At 44.0% G+C, this 19,514-nt stretch overlaps 1 protein-coding gene across 3 annotated transcripts in view; it reads left to right on the plus strand.

The window, feature by feature from the left end:
• SLC35F3 (solute carrier family 35 member F3) overlaps nucleotides 1-19,514 on the plus strand; it is a 320,504-nt gene that overhangs the window by 283,873 nt on the left and 17,117 nt on the right. The window lies entirely within an intron of this gene.

Consider the following 19,514-nt stretch of genomic DNA (forward strand, 5'->3'; position numbering starts at 1 on the left):
TAGAAACTGAAGACAAAGGGCCTGACTCTCTGCTGCCATGCACCTTATGTAATCATTTCTGTGTGTTACAGAATGCTACTTGTTCAGCTTCAGTAGCCTACAGTGAGGTCGCACAGGTTAGTTACTGAAATTTAGTGACTGGAATTTAGTAAACACTTCTGTTGATGATGCACAAGGAGGAATAGAATCCTGCTCTCACTCTCATCTGTGTAGGCTCTGAGGGGCTAAAGAGAGTAAAAAACTTATTTTAATCAGCAACCTAAACAGAGAGGACTGAATGCATACCAAGTACAGATCTCGTGAACAATAACCAGTTTCATGGTCACTTTTTCAGCAAAGTAAGAGCTGGGGAATGTGACATGCAGCACCAGCTGAGGTCAGGGTCAGAAGTTTCTATTAGGCTTCCCAGTGCAGGTCCTTTAGGACAGGGCACTGTAGCGGGGTGGTCACCTGCTCCTGCCCTGAAGGGCTTGAAATCAGCCGTGGAAGAGGGCTGAGGCTGCAAGAGGGCTGCCGCTAGGAAAGCAGCAGGCCTCAGCTGATTGGGGAACCAGCCACAAATGTAGCCACACCCCAATCAGGGCCTAGCTGGCTCTTATAAGAGGGCAGTGGGTCAGAAGCACACAGACACACTGTCTCTAGATGTGGAGAGGGATAGGCCTGGCTGCTAGGAGCTAAGCAAGGTACTGAGACTGGAGCAGGGCTGGGGGAAGGCCAGAAGAGCTGGGGAGCTCCAGCCTAGAAACCCCCCAGGCTACAGGCCTTGTTAAAGGCCAAGGAAAGGGTACTGGGGTTGCAGAGGGCAGCCCAAGGGTAGGCAGAGGCAGCAGGTCCAAACCCCCCTTGCTGGTGATGAGTGGCACTTACACTGCAGTCTGCCCCAGGGAACAGGGGCTTGCTGATGACAGGCAGTGGCCATAGACTGAGGTGAGGTGGGGATAGAGGGTAGGGTTCCCCAGGGAAGGGAGACCCAGATCTGTGAGGGTACTGCCAGGGGGAAGCACCCCAGTCTGAAAGGGGCACTGGGGTCCAGGAGGGACTCGGGCCAGGCGGCAAGCAGGACACTGGCCTGCAGAGGGCGCTCTGGAGGCTGGAAACACTAATTCCCTGGACGACCAGCAGGAGGCGCTGCAGGGGTGAGTCCCGCCCCGTGACACACACCGTCTGAGTGGAGGTGGCTGAGGGGCTTTCTGACTCATCAGAGCTAGGAAAGAATCTTTTTCTGAAGCTAACAGGGTGTTCAAGAGGTGGGGAGTTGCCTCTCTGAGCCCAAAGCCAGAAGTAAAGGAACAGGGAGTGACACTTTTGTTAAAGAGACATGTGATGCAGAGGGTACTACAAGTCACAAAATAAATGTTGGGTGCCTCCATGCAGAATCCTGAAGGTATGTAGACTACTCCTCAGTGTCTGAACTGTTCAACATCCTAACTGTGGTCTTCACCTTTCCACGGGAGCCTGCATGCAACATTGTACTGACATGTAAGCTGGTGGAATAGCACAGCAGGGAAAAAGCAGTCATAGCGAGCAGGGTCTTTTCCTAAAAGCCTTGGTTAGTGTTTATAACAAAAGTGTTGTTTGTAGTGTAGCTGTAGCCGTGTCGATCCCAGGATATTAGAGAGACAGGGTGGGTGAGGTAATGTCTTGTATTGGACTAACTTTTGTTGGTGAGAGAGACAAGGGTGTTTTGGTCTTTTATATTTTTCCTGTGTGAGGAAATCTGTGAGGGAGTGTAAAACGGTATTTGCATCCCCGGGTCAGACGGCTTAAACTCCCTCTGAGATTTCTACCACAACTTCAACAACCACCATCCGTCCATTAAACTCTTTCTGGAACTCTCCCGCACCACCTTCAATTTCCTGGACACCACGATCAGTTTCAGCAATGGAACCCTCCCATGGATCACCACATCTAGCTCATAGATCCAGTAATAACTCCAAATACGCCAAAAACTCTGTTATCTATAGCCAGACACTCAGATGCCACAGAATATGCTTTGGGGCTAAAATCCAGGATATACACCTTAATACACTTAAAACCACCTTCACCAAACAAGGATACTCCACCAGAGAAGCAGATTGCATCATAGAACAGGCCACCCAAATACCCCGAGAGAACCTGCTTCAATACAGAAATAAAATCCCCTCTGATTGCACATCCCTAGTTATCACCTACCACCCAACCCATGGAACCCTTATGAGGGATCATCAAATAACTACCTGCATCCCATACTCGATGGAAACCCCATCCTGAAAGAAATATTTTCTGACTCCCACTTCTGGTCTTCAAACGAGCCCCCAGCCTCTCCAAGCTCATCACTAGAAGCAAGCTCCCCACAGACCAGGACCCACCAACTCAAAGTGACATCAGACCCTGCCAGAACAACGATGCAAAACCTGCAGACATGCCTCCACTGCTACAATGATCAACACCCCCCACAACACACCTTTCAAGATCCATGGGTCCTACACATGCCTATCACAACATGTGGTATACCTCATCCAGTTCACTAAATGGCCCAATAACAACGATGTAGGTGAAACCAGACAATCACTATGCTCTTGAACTCACACAGGAAAATGATAAAAAACAAAAACACTCTATTTACTTATAGGGGAACACTTTTCACAAAGCAATCACTGTATATGTGGCCTATCAGTCTCCATCCTCGTAGGAATCCAGCACAACACTTTCAAAAGACGAGCCTGGGCGCTTAAATTCATTACTCTGCTAGATACCAAAAATTATGGACTGAACAGAGCCAATGGATTTATTGCTTATAACAACAACCTATAACCCACTAGCCCCATCTTTTTGTCTTTTGACTGCAGAGCTATTACCAAACTACTCTACCTTGAATGAGCCCTTACAATATGTGCTATTTGTGCTAAACAATCTGTTCCACCTTACATTTTTGCCGTGGTGCTGGGAGTTCCTTTCCCAGACCTCAGGAAGAGCTCTGTGTGGCTCAAAAGTTTGTCTCTCTCACCATCAGAAGTTGGTCCAATAAAAGATATTATCTCCCCCACCTTATCATTCTCAAAGAGTTAGTTATAAGTTAACATTAAAAAAAAACCTTCATAGTTCAAGCCCGATGCAAGACCCCGGAGGATAGAGCAGCCCAAGAGTATGTATTCCTGCTGCTTCTCAAGCAGCTGCTCTCATAATCCTTCCCTGGTGCACCTGTTCAAGGGAGAAGGAAGCTGTGCTGGAGTTAAGCCCTTGTTCACTGTAGGACCCTGTAACCCATGAGAGGGCATCTTTTAGGGATGATCTCAATGAAGTTGGATGTAATATCCACACAGCTTTTCCATCTTGTTTAGTTCGTAAACCCAATGCTTGGGGAGTAAGACTTTCACTATGAACCAAACAGGGTGAGTGATAAAAAAACAACGCTTGTATATTCTTTTATGTTTTAAGTGAATTCACTGGCTAAGACTGGATCCAGATAAGATTGAGGTGACGTTGGTTCACACTGCGTTCAAACCTATTTTGTGCTCTCTTATTATTATGCTCACAATTATCTAGCAAATGAGCTCACTGGCCGAAATGTTCACTGAAACAGGGTGCTTTATGCAAATATCACAAGCTAAGTTCCCACTGAACTCTTTCGGGACTGTAAGGAACACAGAAGCAGGAACCAGAGTCTGATGGCACCACTTTGATAAATGTACTGTGTTTCCTTCGTTGCTTCATTGTTCTTGCCATTTGTCCATATTTTGAGGGGCTTTAATTTCTTGCCTATATTTTTCCCCTTGTTGTAATTCCCCCCCTCCTTTTTTTTTTTAATAGCTTTAGCTGCACCCTCATTTGCAGTCATTACCGCTGAGCCAGAATCCAGCTGAGTCTCTTTGTTCCCCTGGTAACCCAAAACACAAACCAATGCATGTTGTTTTATAGACTAAACCGTCCTCTCCCTCATTTAATGGATTTAAAAGTGTTTAGGGAGGCCAGCATTCCTACAGTTATTGAGGCTTGCACGCCCCTATTTTAATGCAGTCAAAATAGCAACCAATTCTAAGTATATCAACAATCAGCTCTCTGTGAGCATTAGTCAGTCAGTGTCTTTCTTGGTACATGAAAGGCTGCCATGGCATATCCTGGCTTTAAAGTGTTTGATCCAGTAGTGCAAGTTTCCTTAAAACAGTGGTTATTTGCTCCTTTTATCGTCTGCATATTACATACCGATAATTACTATTCTTTAGCATAGTTGTAACAATATTATGGGCCAAATTCTCACATGACGTTGTCATTTGCACCATGTGTAAAATGAATGCCAAGCAGTCGTGAAATGCTCCTGCATCAGAATTCTGCACTTTTTCACACTGCTTACGTGCACACTGCTTATACAGGCTAAACTCATAAGTTGTTTGCCCTCCATGACACTGATAGAGAGATCTACACAGCTGTTCCCCCCCCCCAGGTATTAATACATACTCTGGATTAATTAATAAGTAAAAGGTGATTTTATTAAATACAAATGTGGGATTTAAGTGGTTACAAGTAATAATAGACAGAACAAAGTAAATTACCAAACAAAATAAAGCACGCCAGTCTAAGCCTAATGCAGTAGGAAACTAAATGCAGGTAAATCTCACCCTCAGAGATGTTCCAGTAAGCTTCTTTGACAGACTAGCCTCCTTCTAGTCTGGGCCCAATCCTTTCCCCTGATACAGTCCTTGTTCCAGCTCAGGTGCTAGCTAGGGGATTTCTCATGACTGCGGCCCCCTTTGTTCTGTTCCACCCCCTTCTATAGCTTTGGCACAAGGCGGGAATCTTTTGTCTCTTTGGGTCCCCACCACTTCTAAATGGAAAAGCACCAGGTTTAAGATGGATTCCAGTACCAGGTGACATGATCACATGTCCTGTGAGACCTCATTCTTCATTTTCCCCAGCCTGATTCACAGGTAGACTTGCAAGTAAACAGAGCTATCCACAGTGAATTGTCCTGGTTAATGGGAGCCATCAAGATTCCAAACCACCATTAATGGCCCACACTTTGCATAATTACAATAGCAACTCAGAGTTATAGTTCATATTTGTAGTTTCAGATACAAGAATGATGCATTCATACAAATAGGCAGGACCAGCACCAGGGTTTCTCACGCCCTAGGCGCACGGCCGTTTCGCCGCCCCCCGCGGCTCCGGTGAAGCTGCCGCAGTCATGCCAGCGGACAGTCCGCTGGTCTAAAGGCTCTGGTGGACCGGCCGTCAGCATGACTGAGGTAGGTCCTCCTGAGTCTTTAGACTAGCGCACCGTCCGCCGGCATGACTGCGGCAGCTTCACCGGAGCCTTTACAGCAGCGGACCATCCGCCGGCATGACTGCGGTAGGTCCACCGGAGCCGCGTGCCGCCCCCCCTCCCCTGGCAAAATAGCGCCCCCCAAAAATTCTGGCGCCCTAGGCCATTGCCTAGGTCGCCTAAATGGTAGCGCCAGCCCTGCAAATAGGACGAATACATGCAGAAGAACATAACCTTTGCACAGATATGTTACATGGCATATCTAGCATAAAACATATTCCAGTTGTATCATATTTACATTCATAAGCATATTTCTATAAAGCATTATGGTGTGCAATGTCACACCATCCTTCACTCAAATAGCAGAGCCCTAGTCTCCATTTTCAGTAGTCTAATAGCATCTGATTAGGGTACTCGGGGAAAGGGGGTGTCCCATCCTTTCCCATATATTCTCCATATTTTCTCTGTCAGTATTTCAGCCACTTTTTCATACCATAAATGAGCTCATAGCATTTTCAGCCCATTCCTAAAATTTCATCGCTGTTCACATTCATTAGGAGCTTTTACGTAATAATAACACTGAGCACTTATACAGTGCCCTGCATTTCAAAGTGACATAAAAATATTAACTAATTTATCAGCTTTGTGACAACTTGCCCATAATACATGATCTTGTATATTGACTTATGCTTCAGTTAATTGTGAAAGTTCTGCCCGTTTTAGTGATATTTATATTCAAGGCTTGAGAACCTCCCAGATGATAGGCGTAAGCAGCACAGGGAGGACTTCATACATTCTAGGATGCTTGCAAGATCTCACAGGATGTGTAAAGCTGCCATTCTTTGAAAGACCCCAGGCCTGCAAAGGGATCCATACAGGCATGAGTTTCCATCCATAAGGTTCTTTTGCAGGATCAGGGACAAAGTGATGACCAGCAGCAGTTCTGCCATTGAGACGTAGATGATCTCAGAAGAATGAGAACCTCATATCGGAGTAAAATAAAATCAAAGATAAATAAATTAATGTATTACAATAGCACCCAGAGGTCTGAATCATGACTGAGGCCCCACTGTGCTAGATCCTGTGCATATGCATAGCAAGACATGATCCTGGCCCCAAAGAGTTTACAGTCTGATTTAATACAAGGTGCACCAAGTGGGTGAGAGACCCTGAGGGAGTGACTACTAATGTGATGTACTTTCATCCCAATTCTATCCATGCTCACGGGTGTTAATTGAACACAGTCTTCCAGAGAAAGATGCTATATGGAGGCAGCTGCTCCATTGTGACAGGACAGCTGCTCCAAAGTACGTAGGCTCATAGCATTTAAGGCAAGAAGGGACCAACAGATCATCTAGTTTGACTGCCTAGCCACCTGCACACTAAACCCGAGCTAGCTTGAATCCAGCTAGCACTGGTAACAACAGCAGTGAAGACAGCACCACCCAGGCTTCAGTGTAGGTAGTGCAAGTCTAGTATGGCCCCTGGATGCATATTTGGCTCATTAGCCCGTACTGAAGTCCATGCATCGCTGTCTTCATTGCTATTGTTACCTGCTCTAGCTGGATTCAAGCTAACCTGGATAGGCTAGTTCCTGCACAGTGCTAGCTCTGGTAGGTCTGCCTGTGCCCAGCTTTTGCTGTGTAGACATGCCTCTAATGTCATTTGGTGATAGCAGTGTAGCACTTAGATCCTTTAGTGAGAGGTGCTGTAGGAAAAGCCTGTGATGGATCTACAGAATAGATCACTGTTTATGCCATTGAGTCTAACTAAACTGTTCACTACTTTAGTATTTTATGCATTCATTCTTGTGTTCTTCATAATCTTTATGTACATCTTCATTAACATAGTAAATGGCAAATTAATTGGTGCATGACAATAACACAACTAGCTCCTCAAAAACATTTCTAAATACGGGGAGCTCTGCATCTCCAAATAAGGTAAATCAAAAATGGTTACTGCCTAAATTGTATGCTAAGTAAGGAAAAGCAGGTGTTGCAACTAAATAAAACTTCTAACTGAAATGCTACATTAAGATCATTGCTTCTAAGTTTCTTTCCCATCAGTCTCACAATTAAAGTTTTTAGCAGCATGCATCATCCTTTGCCTTTTCTATCTTTAATTATTGTCACATAATTGGTCTGATTCTCCACTGCTTTGCATTATGTGTAGTCATTTACAACTGTGCAATATGTGCATCAAACCCACCAAATGAGAATGGATGCATTTTATACCCACTTTGCACAAGTGTAGATGATTGCACAGGTTGAAAGGCAGAGAAGAATGAGACCCAATATTTATATAGCTGGGTAGGCCAGAATAAGTATGTGTAGAGTTGCACCAGTGCTGACCTGCGTGATCTGACCTATTGGTGCTACAAGCCAATAGAAAAGATGATTGAAGATAACCCACTGGAGTTGACAGTAAACATATGGGAAAAACAAAGTGAAACATGAGAAGACATGAGAGGAATATTTATCAAAAGTGAATAATTTAGGCAAAACAATCACTTTCCGAGCCTTTTACTTCCTGTACTGTTGATCCTTTAATTACACAACTTGCTTATCACTTTAATACTATTAGAGTTTAATAGCTCAGTGGTCAGAGGCATTTGTATTGGAAGCAGAGTTCTATCCTCACTAATGTCCTTGAAACATGAGTTGTCACAGTGTGCAGCAAAGCTGAAAACTATGAGAAGCTCTGTCATTGATTTCCATTGAAATTCTCCATACAATTCTTCAGTGCAAAATGGAGAGGAGAATTTTGTCCTGTATCTCTAGTTATGTTGAAAGCCTGTGGGTGAGAGTATATGGCCACAGATGTATATTTATATGGATGCTTGTATTCTGGTTTTGTATAAAAAAAACAAACCTGTCCATTGGGATCTTACTATAGGCAGCCCTAGCTGTTCCACACAAAGATTTCAATGCCTGTTCTGGGGTCTCTTCTCTTCTGGGAACATCTTCTTTACTGTAACTCCCCTTTGTTCTAACTAGACTTACAGGTGAGAATCTAATGAGACTAGAGGCTAGGTTTGCCATTGGCATGAGCAAATGCAACACTGTTACTAGCAATATATTACACATGCTGACAACAACTGCAAATTTAGCCCTTGCACCTATTCGATACCTTGTTCTTCTTCAGTTGTGATATACATCAGTTGAGAAATACCTTTATTTGTTCAAGGATTCAGCACTCCAGTGTTTTACTGACATAATCTAGCTTTGGAAATATACACAACAGATGTTGGGACAGACTTTGTCTGGCGCCAGAATGTAGCACTTAATACAGGAGCCTTTTTTGTTTATTTTTTCTCAAGAAGACACATTTTTATTTGTGTGTACTTTCAAGAAACCAAATCCAGGTATTTTCTGTGTAGAAAGTGTGGGGTAAATATCTGGGGCAAGATTTACCAGAACACTCACTGCTTTGTGCCACTCCAGCAACACAAAACAACTGTAGATCCAGACAGTTAAGCTGGCTTTAACAGCTGCTTTGCATTGCTGGCACTGAGCAAAGCAGCTGGAAGGTACCGATGAATCTGGTCCCATGATTAGGGGTTAACAGGTGAGTCGTATTAGATAACCTTAGCAACTCTTAGACCTGCACAGAGTTTGGAAGAGTTCTGTTATCATTCACATCTGTGTTCGATCTATAGAAAAGGACTACAGAGAACTGAAAAGGCAGCATCTTTTCAAGGAACTTGATGCCAATAATACTGAGCAAGACCAATTAGAGAGAGTGACTGTGTCACATATTAAAAGACAAAAAAAACCCAACCAAATGGGAGGTACGACAGGTACAAAACTCCACTGCAATCTAGTTCATACACAGTTCTGTGGTGGAAGAGCCCTATTCTGATATAGCTCTCACCAGCCAGGCAGTACCATTGCACAAACTAAACAGCAAGGCAAGGTAGTTTTGGCTCAGTAAGGCAGATCAGTGAGACCTCTTGCTCTGATGAGAGGTTGCAAAATACTTTTTCCCCAGCAGCACATCCTTCTCATCCAACTCCTGTAGATTTTGTTTTTCAGCTTCCAGTGCCTCCCCACCGAGACAGTTCCACCATTCCTGTAGAGTTTGATCTATCAGCAACCACCTCACACACACCTCTGGGTTATGATTTTTACTTTTTCCAGCAGAATCCTCTTCCTGGCCAAAGGAGAGGTTCTGCAGCTCCATATGTTTGATTAATTTAGGTCTCATTTAGGACCAGGTTTTGACTAGTCCCACATGGGCATGCAAGGTTGTGGGTAAGGATGCTGGAGCAAGGAGCCAGCGCAGAGGGCAGCCACTCTACCTTGAGTTTGGGCACTGTTCCTCCTTGGCACCTCTGTGTGTTCAAGCTATCCTGGAGGAGGCAAGGAAGAGCAAGGACCCATTCCACCCTCTGCACCAGCTAGCACAGCTGCCAGGACACACAAGGGGATATATATGCTGTAGCATCCTAAAGGATTGTGTAGCAAGATATGCTCCCCCTCTGTGCCTGGGAGTTGTGGGCAGGAATTATGTCATAATGAAACAAAAACCCTCCTAGAACTCCCCCTGGGGCAGGATAGCTCTGAGTAGCTAACCACAGTGTTAGCCAAACGGGCTCGTTTCCCCCTGGAGCTACTCAATTACCCCAAGGAGGCACGGAAGACAAGAAGACGGGTACCAAACTTTTATTATCGGTCAGCTGAACGGGTGCTTTTTCCTCGGCTAGTGCCAGAGGGAAAAGACACACGTTATTAGCACAGAGCAGGCCTTATATACTAGGTTACAAACAACTTTACGTGCATAGATTCTGCTAACCCCTGCATTTCTTGAATTCCTTTTTAGAGATAATTTGGATCTGTTTAACATCTTTTTACTGGGTATCTTGTGTACGTGCATTCAAGAAGGGCTATGTGTGTGCAAGGATTAACTGGGATGATACTGGGATGATAAGCAGAGGATTGACATAAGCAAATAGTTGACCTTTGCTCTAACAACAGCATTTAGCTTTGCTCTGTCCCAGTTCCGAGCATTCCCAATCAGTTCATGGCTGTGCAATAAACTCAGAGGGCTCTTGGACTGGCGTAAGTTAAGAATTTAGTGTAGTTACACCTGCATCAAACTTGTGTAAGAGAAAAGAGAATCCAGTCCAACGGGTGGCATGTGCCTGTCTTTATCGCCTATACTTTCATCTAGAACTATGCAGAGTGAAACTGGTTAAATTACGAGTGCGTAAGCCCACTTGCAGTATAATATTTCTCTGGCAGTGGTTCCAAACTGCCACATGTGACAAGCCTCCCCATCTCTCAGTTCGTAATGCCATGCTGTGACGTATTAACAGAATTATCCACTTTCTTCTTCAGTCGTGGTCTTCGGATTTCTTGAGAGTGTGAATACGGGATTTCTGAATGCGAGCAAGACTCCCAGCATTAACAGAATACAGAAGCGGGCTGTGGTTGATACTTACATTGCCACTTTCTACCACCTTGAATTCTATCCCTACTTATGGTTTTCATTTTTTTAAACCGGTGCATGTGATCAATTGCAATAGCTTATTAGCAATCCTGGCAGCAGAATCAATTAAATTAATGTCTGTGACCACCCTCTCTCAGGAACGTGTTAAAATGGTGTTGTGTACTGTAACATGAAAGCATCCTGCTGTCCTGCCAGTTGAAATTACTGCATAAGATTCACCATGGGTTACACCTGCAAGTGCAGGGATCCCACAGGCTTAATGTCTACTAAGGGAAGGTTTTGACAGCCGAAAGTGGTTGCAGCCATCTCTTCACTGGGGGGTCCTTAAAGAGCCAGTACAGCCCAAAAAATGGTCAGCAGTGACCAGGAGGGGAACGTGACCAGAGTGACTGAAGGATCCACTGATCTGGTGCACCCTCTGAGTTCTGTACCCTGATGGGATTTCTATAGACCCTACTCCAGGGCCAAGGTTCTTGTTGGTGCAGAGAGATCCATTTTGCACTGCCCTGTTCAAAGCAGAGTGAAACTTGGTCCATCATTGCACAAACAAAAGCTGCGTCAGCAAGAGTGCAGCCAGGCAGTTTTTAAGACATAACTTTGATATATGTGAGACTATCTGAACTATGGAATTTCAGTAGGTTATGGAGGGGGGATTGGGTTTGATCACTTTCAGTTAAGGATCAATGTAATTTGCAAGCTTTGAGAGGATTTAGGGGGTATCTCTGGCTGAGCTCAGTCTGAGATTTAGAAATTAGAAGAGCACTACAAGATTATTCATTTCACATAACCTGTCTGCCACCATTTGACTTTCAGCGGGACATGGGCACTTTTGAAAATTTTAGCCCTCGTCTATAGCTATGAGATGACAAGTTGACAAATCCGCACGCGCACACACTATCTGTATAATGGAACAGGCAGAACAGGTTAAGGCAGTCACTCTTGCTGGGCCTCTTGTAGGCACATGACCATAGTATGTCCATGACAGACATATCTGATTTTCCTCATCAGTCAGTCCCTTATTTAAGCTTAAAATACATCACTGGATATGAAGGTGGGGTGTTCATTGAGAGCTTCAGACTGAGTCATAAGGGTGAGGACCAAAGGTACAGATTACATGGGAGTGAAGCTTGTAGGAGAGAGTCTGTCAATCAGTAGTTCTGTAGGGAGCTGCCCTCGACTGCAGAAATGCTCCAAAATTGTAATGGCTTTGAGTTTGGAATAAGGACTCTGCCATTGCTCTGCATGAGAGTACCTAGAATTAACTGAGGATATTGATATAATAGGCATTACAGAAACTTGGTGGAATGAGGATAATCAATAAGACATGGCAATACCAGGGTATAAAATATATAGCAATGATGAGTAGGTCATGTTGGTGGGGGAGTGGCTCTATATATAGCAGTAGGAAAATGCTGCTGACCACTTCACCAGGATAGTGACGGTGATTGTGAAATGTTCAGGTTCATTAGAGAGGCAGAAAACCCACTAATAATGGGAGATTTCAGCTATCCCCATATTGCCAGGGGACATGTCACCTCAGGAACAGATGCAGAAATAACATGTCTAGACGCATTAAATGACTGCTTCTTGGAACAGCTTGTCCTGAAACTTACAATGCAGTTCTTGATTTAGTCCTAAGTGGAACACAGGATCTATTCCAAAAGGTGAATATAGTTGAACTGCTCAGTAAGAGCAACCATAATGTTATTAAATTTAAATCCCTGTAGGAGGGAAAATGCCAAAGAAGCCCATCACTGTAGCATTTAACCTCAAAAAGAGGAACTACACAAAAATGAGGAAGGTAAACAGAAATTAAAAGGAACAGTCACAAGGGTGAAATGCCTGTAAGCTGCCTTGGGACTATTTAAAAACATCATAAGAGAAGCTCAAACTAAATGCATACCCCAAATGAAAAAAACGGTAAGAGGACCTGTGATGGCGTGTCCACCCCCCCTCAGCAAGTTAATATTGGCCAGAAGGGGTCAATCAACCGCATATGTTGCACCTGAAGGAGAACCAGGGATTGATATATCTAATGGCAGATGAAGCCTAGCTGGGGTAGGATTATAAACCAGGAAGAGTCTGCAGGAAAGAGGTTTGCAGTCACTCCCTAGAGGGAAAGGTTGTTGGCCAGAGACAAGGAGGAGATTCAGAGGGAGAGTAAGTTCTGGGGTCCTGCTCTGGACTGAGGAGTCTGGCAGGAGGCCAGGAGACTCTCCCGTAACAAACAAGAGATAGGCAAGGTGATAGAGAGATGAGGTTGGAAGGAGCCCAGGGAAACAGAGCCTGAGCAAACCTGGATTGCTAGTCATAGGGCTCCTGGGCTGAAACCCAGAGTAGCGGGTGGGCCAGGTTCCCCAACCTGCCACAGGAAAGTGACACAGGACCTGGAGACTGGAATGGAAGACCATCTGAGACAGTGTCTGGACAGTTTGTCTGGTGGGACTTTATTATCTCAAAAGGGGAGGAACTCTATAGTGACCTGGCGGGAGAAGAAGAAGTGCCCTGAGTCACGGCGGGGGGGGGGTCCACAGCATGGGCACCCAATGGAAGGGGGTGCCACATGGGCTGAGAGCTATTTTCCAGCCCCAAGGAGGCACAAAAAAATGCTACATGGGTAAACAGCAAAGTAAAAGAGGCAGTTAGAGGCAAAAAGGCACTCTTTAAAAACTGGAAGGCAAATCCTAGTGTGGAAAATAGAAAAGAGCATAAACTCTGACAAGTGTAATAAGGAAGGCCAAAAAAGAATTTGAAGAGCAATTAGCACAACACAACACAAACACTAATAGCAAAAAACCCTTTAAATACATCAGAAGCAGGAAGCCTGTTAAATAGTGGGATTACTGGACGATTGAGGCACTAAAGGAGCACTCAAGGAAGACAAGGCTGTTGCGGAATAGCTAAATGAATTCTTTGCATCAGTCTTCAGAGGATGAGTGAAAATCCCCACATCCAAACCATTCTTTTTAGGTGGAAAATCTGAGAAACTGTCCCAGATTGAGATATCGATAGGTTTTGGAACAAACCAATAAAGTAAACAGTAATTAAGTCACAAGAACCACATGGTATTCACCCAAGAGTTCTGAAGGAACTCAGATATGAAATTGCAGTACTACTAACTGTGAGGTGAAACTTGTTGTTTAAGTCAGCCTCTGTTCCAGATGGTGGGTAGCTAATTTAATGCCGATTTTCTTTTTTAAAAGCTCCAGAGGCAATCCTGGCAATTACAGGCCAGTGCGCCTGACTTCAGTACTAGGCAAATTGATTGAAACTATCATAAAGAACAGAATTATCAAACAAACCTAATATGTTGGGGGAAAGTCAACACAGCTTGCTTCACCAATCTATTAGAATTCTTTGAGGGAGTCAACAAGCATATGGAGGAGGAGGTTCAATCAATATAGTTCGCTTGAGCTTTCAGAAAGCTTTTGACAAGGTCCCTCACCAAAGGCTCTTAAACAAAGTAAGCTGTCATGGAATAAGAAGGAAGATCCCCTCATGGCTTAATAACTGATTAAAATATCAGAAACAAAGGGTAGGAATAAATAGTTTTCACAACAGAAAGAGGTAAACAGTGGAGTTCCCTCATGGGTCTGTACTGGGACCAGTGCTGTTCAGCATATTCATAAATGATCTGGAAAAAAGGGTAAACAGGGAGGTGACAAAATTTGTAGATGATACAAAATTACTCAAGATAGTTAATTACAAAGCTGACTGCAAAGAGTTGCAAAGGATTCTCACTAAACTGGGTGACAAAATGACAGATGAAATGCATGTTGATAAATGCAAAGCAATAAACATGGCAGAAAAGTATCCCAACTATACATATAAAATGATGGGCTCTAAATTAGCTGGTACCACTCAAGAAAGAGATTGTGGCGTCATTGTAGATAGTTCCCTGAAAACATCCACTCAGTGTGCAGCAACAGTCAAAATTGCAAACAGAATTTTAGGAACCATTAGCAAAAGGAGAGCTGATAAGACAGAAAATATCATAATGCCACTGTATAAATCCATGGTACATCCATACCTGGAATATTTTGTGCAGTTCTGGTCTCCCCATCTCAGAAAAGATATATTAGAATTAGAAGAGGTGCAGAGAAGAGCAACAACAATGATTAGGGGTATGGAACAACTTCCATACAAGGAAAAATTAAGAAGACTGGACTGTTCATTTTAGGAAAGAGACGACTAAGGGGGAGGCTATGATAGAGGTCTGTACAATCATGAATAGTGTGGAGAAAGTGACTCAGGAAGTATTATTTACCCCTTCACATAACACACGATCCAGAGGTCACCCAATGAAATTAAGAGGCAGCCATAGGCGCTGACTTTGTGGGTGCTCCGGGGCTGGAACACCCATGGGGAAAAATTGGTGCATGCTCTGCACCCACCAGCAGCTCCCCGCCCTGTCCCCCCACCCCAGCTCACCTCCGCCTCTGCCTCTTCCCCTGAGCGCACCGCCGCATCCTGATTCTCCCCCCTCCCTCCCAGTGCTTGGGGGAGGAGGCGGAGATTATGGGAGGAGTCCAATAGGGGCAGGGAGGGACGGAGTTAGGGCGGGGACTTTGGGGCCAGGGTGGAGTCGGGGTGGGAGCAGGGCAAGGGGCGCGATTACCCACCGACGCAGAAAAAAGTTGGCTCCTGTTTAGTCAGCAGGTTTAAAGCAAACAAAAGGAAATATGTCTTCACTCAGTGCACAGTCAACCCCATGGAGTTCATTGCCAGGGGATGTTGTGAAGGCCAAAAGTATAAATAGGTTCAAAAAAGAATTAGATAAGTTCATGGAGGATAGGTCCATCAGTGACCCAGTATGGCCATTCTTATGTTCTTGTCAGTGATTGCTGTAGGCTTTTCTTGCAGTTGCTTTGTGGTAAGTGTTGTACAGATATAATGGCCACCTACTACAGGTGTGTTATATTCTTCTGCTATAGAGTACACTCTGGGGGAGGACACACACACACACACACAAACACACACTTTTAATCTCCATAGAGCTTGTCAGCACAGAACCCAGTTACTCATTCTGTGTGCTGGCATCACATTGTTTGAAGGTGAAGTTGTTTTGTAATTAATGCCAACAACACAGGAGATATTCTCCTGTTTACAAATATTTATTTTAGTTCTTTTTAAAAGATGCCCATTCAGTGTCCTAAGTGCATGTGCCCATATGGCAAAAATTTAGGACCAGAATCCAAGAGATTGAACCCTCCTAATGAAAGTACCACTGTCTCCATCTACCTGATCACCCTCTCCCCATACCCAAGAAAAGCCAAAGACCAGTCTGGCAGCAAGACTAGGGGGACCAACAAATTCAGGCTTTGTCAAACTGAAGCAGGAAGAGTTGCACAGTTGAGGACCCTCACTGAGAACAACCTGCCACCTGCACCCTCATAATCAAACCAGAGGCTACTAACTGAAATGCTTCAGATGATCTGAAGTGCTGGAGGCACATCACACAAGGCAAGTTGCAGTCTCTGACTACCTAGAGTTGGTAGACAGACAAGCAGGCTCCAGTCCACTTAAAGGTCTATGGGTATGATCAAAAGCCCATTGAAGTCAATGGGAATCTTTCCACTAATGTCAGTGGGCTTTGGATCAGGGCTTATACAAAACTCCATGACCTGTGTTGCGCAGGGCAGGCTAGATTATCATAATGGTCTCTTCTGGCCTGAGAGACTCTGAATCTATAAACAAGTGATAATTTTTTCTTGAGAAATACAAAGAATATTTTTGTTACTAGATGAGATTGTTTAAATATTTAAAACAAGTCGCCTCTTTCAGTGTATTTAAGCATGCATGGATGGCAGTGGGACAGAAACTCTGATCAAGCATACGATTAAATTGATTTTTACCAAACAGTATTCATAAAACATGAAGATTAAAACATTTGATGTGCATCATGTACTTGTGCGGCTGGAATAAAAATGATGCACAGCATGCTGATATTTAAGAAATAGCTGCCTCCAAAGTGTATTTAAGAGGTGTTTAATGAAGAAGCCAATTATCCATTGCTGATTTCACATCCAGCCTGTGCTATAATTACCATAGCTCCAGAGGTCATGTGTTAGTCCTATCTTGTTTCCCATAAAACTTCTGCACTGGGGTATTTATCTAACATTATTCATCCACAGCAACCTTTGTCAGATGCCTGTTAGTAAGTCTTCACAAGTAATGGGCTTTTTCCTTTGAGCACTGTATTGTTTTGGTCTCGTCTGATGGTGCACCAAGAAAACATTGAGCTGCTCTGATAAATAACTAGGAAAATGTGGGGAGAGAAATCTATTGAGAGCAAGCTGTCATACTTTGAAGGATTTTGTGCATAAAAAATGCCACATATCCCTCAGGTCTCCTTGGACTTTATTAGCATGATGTTTAGAAGGCACCAAAAATAAGTAGATTTAAGGGTGAGTATATTTTTCAGCAACAACAACCCCTTACTTGTCACTTACCTGGAAAAGCACATGGCCTGATGGTAAGAAGACTGGGGTTCTGATTTTCCATCTTTTCACCTTGTGCAGTCCTTCATACATTTGCAGAATGCAAAGAGGGTACAAAAGACTACCAAATCAGAATGGTTGTATTTTACACTGGGTTTGCACTCTTTTTGCACAGGTTGAAGTGATTATACAAGGTTCAAGGCAGTGTAGAATCTCTCAGGAACCTTTAGTGTAGGAGAGCATATATTCTGATCCCAGCTGAACCACTGACTCACCTTGGACAAATTTCTTGACCTCCTTCTGTCTCAGTGAAATCCAGCTAAAAAATTAGAAGGGCCTAACCAAAAACCTGTTGCTTTTCAAAGAAGAGAACTCCTCCAAAATGTCAGAGAGCAGCCTTTCCCAAAGTAATAACATGACAACATTTCTGAAGAGCCCATTTGTGTGTGAGAGAGAGGTAGCTGGCAGAAGCTCTAGATTACTATTCTTTCTAATGTGATAGCGCCAAAAGATCCCAGGATTGGGTCCCCATTGTGCTGTGTGCTATAAAAATAAAGAACAATACACAGTCCGTGCCCTCAAGAGCTTGCAAAGTAGAAAATGAACCCAACCCCCCCCCAGGCAGGTGGTGGGGAAAGGGTGATAGCACACAAGGGCAAGCAGAGCAATTATGGTGATGGATGGCAAACAGTGTCTTTTCTTCATTTTTGACGTAGTGATTCAGATAATTGTTTTGTTTACATTACCAAAAATATTATTGTAAGAGTTTTTTGGGTTTTTTTGAGGGATGGGCACTCAAGGTTGAAGTGGGGAAGAGGAAGGAATTTCTGAAGAGAGGAAGGTAGATAAAAGAAGGAAAGCAGAGAGGACAGAGACAGGGAGGAGAGAAGCATAAGAGAAAGGCGGTTGCAATGGTTGATGAGGGGGAGGGATGAGGAACTATCAACAGCCAATTGCAATACAGCAAATGAAAAAAAAAATCTAGCCATGATTCTCCAGGGCATAAAGTGACCTTAACCACTGGGACACCCAACCCAACCAGAATCCAGGTTTCAGAGATGAATTATTGTCACCAGACTGTGAAGACTCCTCCCGCTATCTTCTGCTACTTCCATGTGGAGGATTGCAAGAGAGGCGAGGGCTTGGTGCTCTAGTGGGTCTCTCAGGATGCAGGACTGGGCTGGAAGGCCCTGGTTTACCCTCTCAACTCTAATTGGTATGGGCTGTTTTGGGGAAAGAGCTCTGAGGGTCTGGTAAGGGCCATCTGAACGTCATTAGGCTGCAAACAATATTCTTCAGATTACAAATCCCTGTGTTTCCATTTTGCATTACTGAATTTGCATGCAAACAACTTGACTAGCACATGCCATTTTAGTTTTACAGCAGTCATAAAGCCAGTGACTCTTGGTTTTTAGCTTACAATGTTTGCACCAAAAAAGATGTCCTACGGCTGTGTTCTTGACCCCTCTAACTATCTAATTCCTGCTTTATAACTATCTCAGCAATCTGTTTGACATTAAACATCATGTTTATATTGATGACACCAAACTTTTTCCCATCCATCCTTTGTCCCTGCCAACATCTCCACCTCTCTGTGCACTCTCTCTGTCATATATTCCTTAGTGCTTGGTTCCACTCAAATTTTCTCCACCCTATTGTCTCCAAGACTGGTTCCTTCTCTTAGACTAGAATAAATGCCCTAATGCTCCCTGATTTCTTCCATCTACCTCCTTGACTCTGATCTCGCCTTGTCGGATGTACCAGAAATGATCCATCAATGTTTATTTTTCCATCTTACCACAGTATCTGCAGGACCTCCTATAGCTGGACCTGGATTCATAATATAATTCATACCTGCCCTTATCTTCACTTTCTGTCTGCCCACTTCCTTAATCCATGCACTCCCAACCTCCCACTTTGATTACTACAACTCCCTCTGGGCTGGTCTCCTTGCCAAATCTCAACTTGCCCAAGAACACTCTGACCAAGCATAACCTCATTACCCTGATCCTTATTTATCTTCACTGACCCTATTGCCTCCTCAGACCTGACCTTACCAACTCCCTTTTCCTCTCCTCCATTCATTGAACTGGTTATGGGCAAGACTTAGTCCTCACTGTGAGTCTCTGACAGTGGCAGTGCCTTTAGCCACATCCACCTGTCTGATGGAAAAGCCTTGTCCTGAACTTAGTTCCAGTGAGTCCCCAGCCATTTCAAATCCTGCCTCTATATCCATCTCTTCTCTTTTCTGCTTACCGGGGAGGCCGCTGGCTCAGTAGCTAAGGCAAAGAGTTGGGCGTCAGAAGGCCTGGATTCTGCTCCCAGCCTGGCCACTGATTTGTTGGATGATCTTGTGCAAGCTAAAGAATCACTTCTGTTTCCCC

This window comes from Chelonoidis abingdonii, chromosome 3 (genome assembly GCF_003597395.2).
Source record: "Chelonoidis abingdonii isolate Lonesome George chromosome 3, CheloAbing_2.0, whole genome shotgun sequence".
Lineage (NCBI taxonomy): Eukaryota > Metazoa > Chordata > Testudines > Testudinidae > Chelonoidis > Chelonoidis abingdonii.